At 36.1% G+C, this 10,000-nt stretch overlaps 1 protein-coding gene across 1 annotated transcript in view; it reads right to left on the bottom strand.

Moving 5' to 3' along the window:
- Positions 1-7,361, bottom strand: part of LOC144956285 (G-protein coupled receptor GRL101-like) — a 163,294-nt gene extending 155,933 nt beyond the window's left edge. The window contains exon 1 of the mRNA XM_078886762.1: positions 7,199-7,361. The gene's annotated coding sequence lies outside the window, so the exon portion shown is untranslated. The remainder of the gene's footprint in view (positions 1-7,198) is intronic.
- Positions 7,362-10,000: the final 2,639 nt, after the last annotated feature.

The raw sequence follows: 10,000 nt of genomic DNA, 5'->3' as shown, positions 1-10,000 counted from the left end.
ATAATTGTCAAACATAATGTCTAAAAATTGTTAATTACAATAGCATTATAAGGCACTCATAGGTGTCCAATTCATCGTCTAAAACTCCCGAATGTTAATAAGATAAATAAGTCACGTATAATTGTCAAACATAATGTCTAAAAATGGTAAATGATAATAGCATTATACGTAAATCACTTATAAGTGTCCAACTCGTCTTCTGAAATCGTAGAAGATAAAATATAGATAAGGAGTCCCTGATATATAGATAACATGCGCTTGGCTAAGAATCTCACAACATTGCCATCCAGAAGTATAGATAGAATGAAGTTGACGTCACTATGGTCTTTGTTATTGTCTTTTGCCATCCGCGTTTATCGGTAATTCTCACTAAACTGTATTAACCAGACTATAAACGTTTAATGTTACACATAGTTTTGTGTGTTGGTCCGTTATACATCCGGATGGCAATGTTGTGAGCTTCTTAGCTCAACACACAAAACTATGTGTAACCATGAACATTTATAGTCTGGAAAATACAGTTTAGTGAGAATTACTCATAAACGCGGATGGCAAAAAAAAAAAAAACATTAACAAAGACCCGAGTGACGTCATCTTCATTCTATCTAATTATAACTGTTAAACTGAACGTCTAAAAATCGTGAATGATAATACGATAATAGAGATAATACATTTCTTATGAAGTACAAATAAATCACGATTCTAGGTTGTAATTCGATTCGATCAGAAGAGGTTGAGTTTGTATCCCGTTGCTCACGGCATAGTGATGATATTGAGTCTGTCCATGACTAATAGATAACATGTATGAAATAACATTGTAGGACACGAATTAATGCAATTAAAAAAATAATTGCACTTTTATGTAGCGCAAAATCCACTAGACGTGTTCAAAGCACTTTACAAGGGCTCCCTGGCCAACAGCAACATTTAACATGTAGGACGCAACATGACGCCTGTTAAGCGATATTACAATTTTTTTCCTGAGTACGGTAATAGAATGAGAGTAAAGAGCCTTCTCCAAGGACTCAACTATGTACCGAGCGAGGCCCGAACCTAGAACCGTCCGATCCGAAAGCGAATGTCATACCACTAAACCACATAGCTGCACTTAAATTACTCGTATTATTGTCCATAAAGGTGGGGGGGGGGGGGGGGGGGGGGGGGGGGGGGAAGAGAGATTTACTTTTGTCTATTTTCATACTTTCAAAACAGATCTTGAAAAGATTATTTAAATATGCGTTGGAATCGGTTCAATATTGTATAAAATAAATCAATTCAAACCAACAAAAAGCCGTATATTTAATAATAATAATATAAAATAACTCGATTTTACATTTCAAGTACAGAAAGAGCCTCCCCTCCCCCCCCCCCCCAACAAAAAGTCTTCCATCAGAGATCAATCAACTACAGAAAATAACGACAAAGCCAACCCAATCTAATTTTTACTCCTGAACACTCACTCGATGTTCTCAGTCAAAGAAATTCACTCCCAAAGGTAGAGAATTACATTTTAATTATCTGTTGATTGCTTTTCCTTTAGTTAAAATACTCATAACATCGTACAACCGAAATCAACGTACAAGCACACAGAACGACGTGTAACCTTAGACGTTTATAGAACTGTTCATAAAAATGGCTGGGTATAGGGAATGAGATTAGCGGAAGAGTAGCGTCCCTTGATTGGACGTCACCCATAGTCTGTGACGTCACTGGCGGAAAAGTTATTAGAGAGAGAACGTCATGTTGGTTGTGCGCATGCGTCTCTCGTCCTCGCTTCCAGTGAAAGCGGCTTGAGACACTTCAAAACCAAATTGAGGTTCTCTCCGCGAGGACGAGAGACGCATGCGCACAACCAACATGACGTTCTCTCTCTAATAACTTTTCCGCCGGTGACGTCACAGACAATAGGTGACGTCCAATCAAGGGACGCTACTCTTCCGCTAATCTCATTCCCTATCAACAATGACAAAGAGATGAATGACGTCAATTCCGTTCTATCAATATTCGGGCTGTGTACATAGTCAAGGTCAATAAATATATCAACGTAATAATTGGATTCAATAGTCTGATGTCACGTCCGCAAGGCAACCAGCAGCTTGGTTCTAAACAAAGAAAATCGGTACTTTTTATTCTTCATGCTGGCTTGAACCTTTTCATATGTCATGTAATCAGAATGTATGAAAATCAAAACGTGATCAGTTTTATAATGTAATGTTTTTCTCCTCTGGATACACTTTTATACTCGTCGGAGAAGTATTTGATAAGGGCGTCCGCCATTGTTCCGATAGTTTAGAACCATTAACTAAGTTACTATGGGTCATTACGAGAGAAATGACGTAACGGCTGTTGAAACCTATTAATACATAATCTTACAAAGTACATCAAAGAAATTCACTCCCAATAGTAGAGAATGACACTTCAATAATCGTATGGATGCTTTGCCTTTAGTTGAAATACTCACAACATCGTACAGTCGGATATAACGTACAAAGACACAAAACGATGTGTAACCTTAGACGTTTAAAGAACTGTTCATAAAAATCGCTGGGTATAAACATTGTCAAAGAGATGAATGACGTCAATTCCGTTCTATCAATATTTGAACTAAGTACATAGTCAAGGTCAATGTATATAGATAGAATGAAGTTGACGTCACTCGAGTCTTTGTTGTTTTTTGTTTGTTCTTTTGTTTTTGTCATTCACGGGTATGAGAAATTCTCAATTTATAACTGTAATAACAAGGCTATAAACGTTCATGGTTACACATAGCGTTGTGTGTTGGTCCGTTATACTTCCGGACGGCAATTTTGTGAGCTTCTTAGCCAAGCGCATATCTACTATCTATATCAAAAAATTAATTGGATTCAATAGTCTGATGTCACGTCGCCCAGCAACGGCGGCCATCGTGGTTCTAAACAAAGATAATCAGTACTTTTTATTCTTCTTACTGGATAGAACTTTTCATATGTCTTGTGATCAGAATGTGTAAAAGTCAAAACATGATCAGATTTATAATGTTTCTTTTTTTCCTCTGGATACACTTTTATACTCGTCAGAGAAATATTTCATAAGGGCGTCCGGCATTGTTCCGATAGTTTAGAGCCAGTTACCAAGTTAGCATGCATCATTACGAGGGAAGTGACGACATGACTGTTGAAGCGTATTAATAACTGTATTTACAAGACTATAATCGTTCAATCTTACACATAGCTTTGTGTGTTGGTCCGTTATACTTCCGGATGGCAATGTTGTGAGCTTCTTAGTCAAGCGCATAGTATCTATATCAAAATATTAATTCCGTTCTATCAATATTTGAACTGTGTACACAGTCCAGGTTAGTCTGTATTAAAGTAAATAACTTCACAAGTCATATCATTATCAAATATGTGACCCTCCGTCTCAAAACGGTATTATGCCGGGATGATTCAGACCCCATAAAGTGAATTTAGAGAAAGAATTATGAGAAACTGGACCTTAGAAGTTTTTGTAAAGCAAGAAATAGTATTTATACTCCACCATGACCTACAGAAATTAAACCCAAGCTTGATATTTGTGGTAATGAATTCAATTTCCTTAACTGAGTGTATCCTGACATAATACCGCTTTGAGACGGAGGGTCACATATCTTAAGGCCTGATAACACAATAGGCTTGAACAGGCGTGACGTCACTTCCCTCTTAATGATGCATAGTGCATAGTAACTTAGTAACTGGTTCTAAACAATGGGAACAATGGCGGACGCCCTTGTGAAATACTTCTCCGACGAGCATAAAAGTGTATCCAGAGGAGAATAACATTATAAATCTGATCATGTTTTGACGTTTATACATTCTGATCACATGCCATGTGAAAAAGTTCCAGCCAGCATGAAGAATGAAATGTACCGATTTTCTTTGTTTAGAACCAAGCTGCTGGTTGCTGTGCGGACGTGACATCGGACTATTGAATCCTATTAATGGTCTGTCTTAACAATGTTGTAATGGACGGACGCCATTTTGTTTTGGTCTGAAAGTATTTCCATGTCGAGAACGAACCATAACATTATGGGTTAACTCCCTCCTTACCAGCTATTTTTAGAATTTTCCCCGAAAATTCACAGCCACCCGACACAAAAATAGACATTTCCTAATCAAACAAGAAAGTACCAAGTGGATTCTATACAGAATGTTGTTCAGCACAACAATGTCTACAACAGTGTTTAGTATTTATAGCTGTCACCAAAGCATTTCTTTAGATTTTCTGATGTACAAGAAAAATTAGAATGAGAAAATTATCGGATGCATCGGAACGAATGTGACGAATGTGGTAAGGAGGGGCTTAACTCACTCAACCCTTACACCGACTATATCCGTAGTTTGCCAGGGTTTACTTTTACCCCATGACTATTTATTACATTTTTCTGAGACAAATTATAGGCGCAGTATCAAAGCTAATGTTTTTAGTTTTTTACATGATAATGGTATGAATAAAATTATCTATGTACATGCTCATTTTTAATATATTTTTTTTTCCAATTTTGAAAAGTGGAAAAATATCTAGGATTGAGTGAGTTAACAGACTTTCAAATAAGTGCACTTCGCCGCAAACCCCATAAATTCAAATAAACTCGATTTATTTTTCAGCCCAGCTCACGTCACCAACAGATTAGCCACACTGTGTGACTTTAAATTAAAACAAACTTAATCTTTACTAAATATATCAAGAAATAAATTCACTCACGTTCAACTAACGCCCGAAGCAGAAAAACTAAGAAGCAGACTGCGGAAATGCATAATGGTTGCCATGGTAACGACGGCCTATTTTGATTTCATGATAATTTCAAAACGGGGGGAAAAGTCTCTTAAATCTTCAGTTTTAATATCACCAAAAACCCGTTTAATTTCACAAATTCTTGTCATTTGATACAGGCATAAGCCGTTTACATAGGTGAGTTCATTGAGTACTCAAACAATAGGCTTCAACAGTCGTGACGTCACTTCCCTCGTAATGACGCATAGTAACTTAGTAACTGGTTCTAAACTATCGGAACAATACTTCTCCGACGAGCATAAAAGTATATCCAGAGAAGTTTAAAACATTATAAATCTGATCATGTTTTGACTTTTATACATTCTGATCACATTACATGAAAAAAAGTTATAGTTAAAGAATAAAAACTACCGATTTCTTTGTTTAGAACCAAACTGCTTGTTGCTGGGCGGACGTGACGTCAGACTATTGAATCCAATTACCTGCAGGGCTTTGAGTTGTTCGACTATTATGTTGTTAGTCATAATATCTTACAAGTAAAGCCCGGAAACTATCATGAAATATGTGACCCTCCGTCTCAAAACGGTATTATGTCGGGATGATTCAGACCCAATAAAGTCAATTTAGAGATAGAATGATGAGAAACTGGACCTTAGAAGTTTTTGTTAAGCAAGAAATAGTCTTTATACTCCACTATGACCTACAGAAATTATACCCAAGCTTGATATTTGTGGCAATGAATTCAATTTCCCTAAATGAGTGTATCCTGACATAATACCGCTTTGAGACGGAGGGTCACATATGACAAATAAGACATGAATCTAAGGGACTGTTTCCGTATTTGGGTGTTCCATGTCAAGTAGGTAAACATGACATTTATTGTGTATTGATGGTATGAAAATATGACAAATCAGACATGAATCTAAGGGACTGTTTCCGTATGTGGGTGTTCATGTCAAGTAGGTAAACATGACATTTATTGTGTATTGATGGTATGAAAATATGAAAAATCAGACATGAATCTAAGGGACTGTTTCCGTATGTGGGTGTTCCATGTCAAGTAGGTAAACATGACCTTTTTTGTGTATTGATGGTATGCGTTTAAATAAAATACACATCATTTCTTCCCGCTACATCAATCGTACAAATACATTTCTAAAAGTTTATAGTCTAAGAGAATTTGGTGAGAAGACATCACATTTGAATATAGATAGAATGAAGTTGACGTCACTCAGGTCTTTATTATTTTTTTGCCATCGCGTTTATGAGTAGTTCTGACTAGACTATATTAACCAGACTATAAAAGTTTAAGGTTACACATAGTTTTGTGTGTTGATCCGTTATACTTCGGATGGCAGTGTTGCGAGCGTCTTAGCCAAGCGCAGGACACTGTAGAAATCTGAGTATACCCGTGCCAAATTGCAATGTAAACATTATGAGCCAGAGGATGTTTACCGACTTGACACGACCTGACATAAATACGCATCGTCTGAGATAGAATGAAGATTTCGTCACTCAGGTCTTTGTTATTTGTTGTTTTTTTGTTTTGTTATTTTGCCATCCGCGTTTATGAGTAATTCTTACTAAACTGTATTATCCAGACTATAAACGTTTAAGGTTACAGACCGTTTTTTTTGTTGGTCACAACATGACATATGAAAAAGTTCGAGTCAGCACGAAGAATAAAATGTACTGATTTTCTTTGTGTAGAATCAAGCTGCTGGTTGCTGGGAGGACGAGATATCAGACTATAGATAGAATGCGCTTGGCCAAGAAGCTCATAACATTGCCATCCGGAAGTATAACGGACCAACACACAAACTCTGTGTAACCATGAACTTTTATAGTCTGGTTAATACAGTTTAGTGAGAACAACTCACAAACGCGGATGGCAAAAACAATAACAAAGGCTTGAGTGACGTCATCTGCATACTATCTATAGATAGTTCGAAGATGACGTCACTCAGGCCTTTGTTATTGTTTTTGCCATCCGCGTTTGTGAGTTGTTCTCACTAAACTGTATTAACCTGACTATAAACGTTCATGGTTACAAAGAGTTTGTGTGTTGGTCCGTTATACTTCCGGATGGCAATGTTGTGAACTCCTTGGCCAAGCGCATTCTATCTATTGAGACTCTTGAATCCAATTTCTTAATTTGATATAGATAGTATGCGCTTGGCTGAGAAGCTCATAACATTGCCATCCGGAAGTATAACGGATCAACACACAAAACTGTGTGTATCCATGAACGTTTATAGTCGGATTAATACAGTTCAGTGAGCATTACTCATAAACGCGGATGGCAAAAAACAATAACAAAGACCTGATTGACGTCATCTTCGAACTATCTATATTCGGTCTTGTAACACGACACCTCTTGCTGTTGTTCCACGTGATATTGAACGACACTGTATTACTAATAGTTAGGGGTGGTTGAAAGAAGCCGCACCTGGGATCTTCGAGAAAGCGACACTCAAGTAAATGATGGGCTACCACATATTTCATTGGAGAGTTGGCATAAGGGTCAGGAAGGAGATGATCCTCAGATCACGTAGAATGTGTGGAGCAATCATTGCAATGTTCTGTAGAACTGGTCGAAAGAAATAACTCACCTGCAACGAAAAGAGAGAAAATATGTGATAATAATTCTAATGATTTTAAAATGGAGACGTTTAAATTGAGATAAGATAAAATGAATTTTATTTATCCACTTCTGGAATTTGACAGCATGGATAAGCTATGGACTAATGACATTTTATAAGATGATTAATCAAATAATAAAAAGGAAAATATATAAATTCTATCTATTGAGTTCACAGAGGTAAAATATCAAAATGTCGGACAAGACTAAACACATCAAAAGATCTGCCGAAGTAATTCGACCTCAGTCTCTCTCTCTCTCTCTCTCTCTCTCTCTCTCTCTCTCTCTCTCTCTCTCTCTCTTTTTTTTTTTTTTTTTTTTTTTCTCTCTTTTATTCCTTCTTTTCTATCTCTCTTCTTCTTTCTCCTCTCCTTTCCCCTCTCCAATCTCTTTTCTCAGACAGGCTAATATGTATACGTGGATTCTAAGAGGTTAATAGAGTAGGGTCAAATAGATAATGAATGAATGAATAAATAAAATAGTTAAATAAATAGATACATTAAAAAAATGAAAGTTAATTGGCTTTCATCGACGTGTACTTATCTACAGGTCTGACGTCCGAGGCCACTTACGGGCCTAGTTTAACATTGTTGCAATGGACAATATGTTACGTCATAACAACAATGAGCTCATAAGGAATTGGGTTATCAGACCTGCAAATAAGTGCAATAAGTAGAAAAATGCCCATCATTGCGTTCAGGTATCGGACCGGCTAATATGATGTGCTCGTGGATTCTTTGATATTAATAAATAAAGTAGGATCAAATAAATGAATAAACAAACAAATAAATAGATAAATAAATAAAAAAAAAATTTAAAAATTAAAAAATAAAAAAAAATATATACATAAATACATGAATAAATACATACATAAATACATTAATAAATAAATAAATAAATTTATTAATAAATAAATAGATAAATGAATAAATAAATAACCTGCAAATGAGGTATTTATTCTCTGTTATCTTCCAACGTCTAGCCTTTCTGTCTTCCCTTCATTTCCCATTATAAAATCATGTTAATTTATTAATAAGTGTGGACGTATCGGGAAAATCCGATTAAAGTTGCATGCGCTGTTTAAATAAAATAACTAAAAATAACAAACAAAACAAAGTTCGTACTTCATTAACTCACTCAACCCTAGAGATTTTTGCTATTTTTCAACATTGGAAAATATGTATTAACAATGAACATGTGTACATAGATAGTTTTATCCAACTCATCATATCTTGTCGCGCCAGTGAGTCAGCCAGTCCCGGGCAGTCTGGTTGCATTCCCTCAGGTCAGCATTGGTGCAGTGAGGTCCCAGCGAGCATTCGGACAGGATGTGGTCCATGGTCTGTCTGGGGTGACCGCATGACCAACTATATAATCATCAACATGCATAAACTAAAAACACTAGCTTTCATACTTGATGCCTATAATTTGTCTCAGAAAAATGTAACAAATAGCCATGGGGTAAAAGTAACCCCGGGTAAACTACGGATATAGTCGGTGTTAGGGTTGAGTGAGTTAAAGACAGGGAATTTGCTGGATTATTTTCTGTATTAATGAAATAGACATCAAGATGATGATAATATAGTGATCACGATTCATAAGAGGATTGTGTGAACTGTAATTTAGTTAATGTTTACCTTATTATTTCTTTCTCTCTCTCTATATCCCCTCTCTCTCTCTTTCTCTCCCTCTCCGCCCCCCCTCTCTCTCTCTCTCTCTCTCTCTCTCTCTCTCTATATATATATATATATATATATATATATATACTATATTATATATACATATATATATATATATATATTATATATATATTATATATATATATATATTATATATATATATATATATATTCAATTACGAAAGAGACCGGACACTTTGATTCCGCTAATACCTCCTTACTGGCTTGTTGGAATAAATGCAATGACATATGACATATGTTTCCCATCGTCTCAAAACGGTATTATGTCGGAACGAACCAAATGCTTAAAAGCCGAATTAAATGTCAAACTGGTCAAAAATATAAATTGTTGGCATTAGCACCATAAAATATGGTATCCATTCTCATCAATAAAACATACAAACTCAACACAAGTCTGATATTTCTGGCTATAAATTCAATTTTCAACATTTTAAATAACCCGACTTAATACCGTTTTGAGGCGAAGGGTCACATATTTCGGAATCTTAGACAAAACATTCTTTCGGTGTATAATTTATGGAATTTGTGATAACTGTTAAAGGGTCCTGGATTTCTAAAACCCATTATTCAAAATATGGAAATTGCAAAATGAGCACACAAATTGAAATCAGCACACGGTTGGGATTAACTGTCTCTGGACAAACGATTCGTTGGCTTCTCATTGAGCCTGGGTTAAAATGTTACCACAAAAACATTGAGCTTTTATTTAGCGCAATATCCACTAAACGTGCTCAAAGCGCTTTACAAGGGGTCCCTGACCACCAACAACGTGTAACATGAAGATCGAGACATGACGCCAGTTAGGTGATATTACATTTTTTCTCGACAGAGACAACGCTGTTAACGGCCAGGTACTCAATTTATACCTGAGTACGGTGAGAGAATGTGAGTAAAGAGTCTTTCCCAAGGAA

The sequence above is a fragment of the Berghia stephanieae genome, chromosome 11 (genome assembly GCF_034508935.2).
Source record: "Berghia stephanieae isolate SIO BIC M18660-M18661 chromosome 11, UCSD_Bste_1.3, whole genome shotgun sequence".
Taxonomy (NCBI): domain Eukaryota; kingdom Metazoa; phylum Mollusca; class Gastropoda; order Nudibranchia; family Aeolidiidae; genus Berghia; species Berghia stephanieae.
This window is presented reverse-complemented; position numbering and strand designations above follow the sequence as displayed.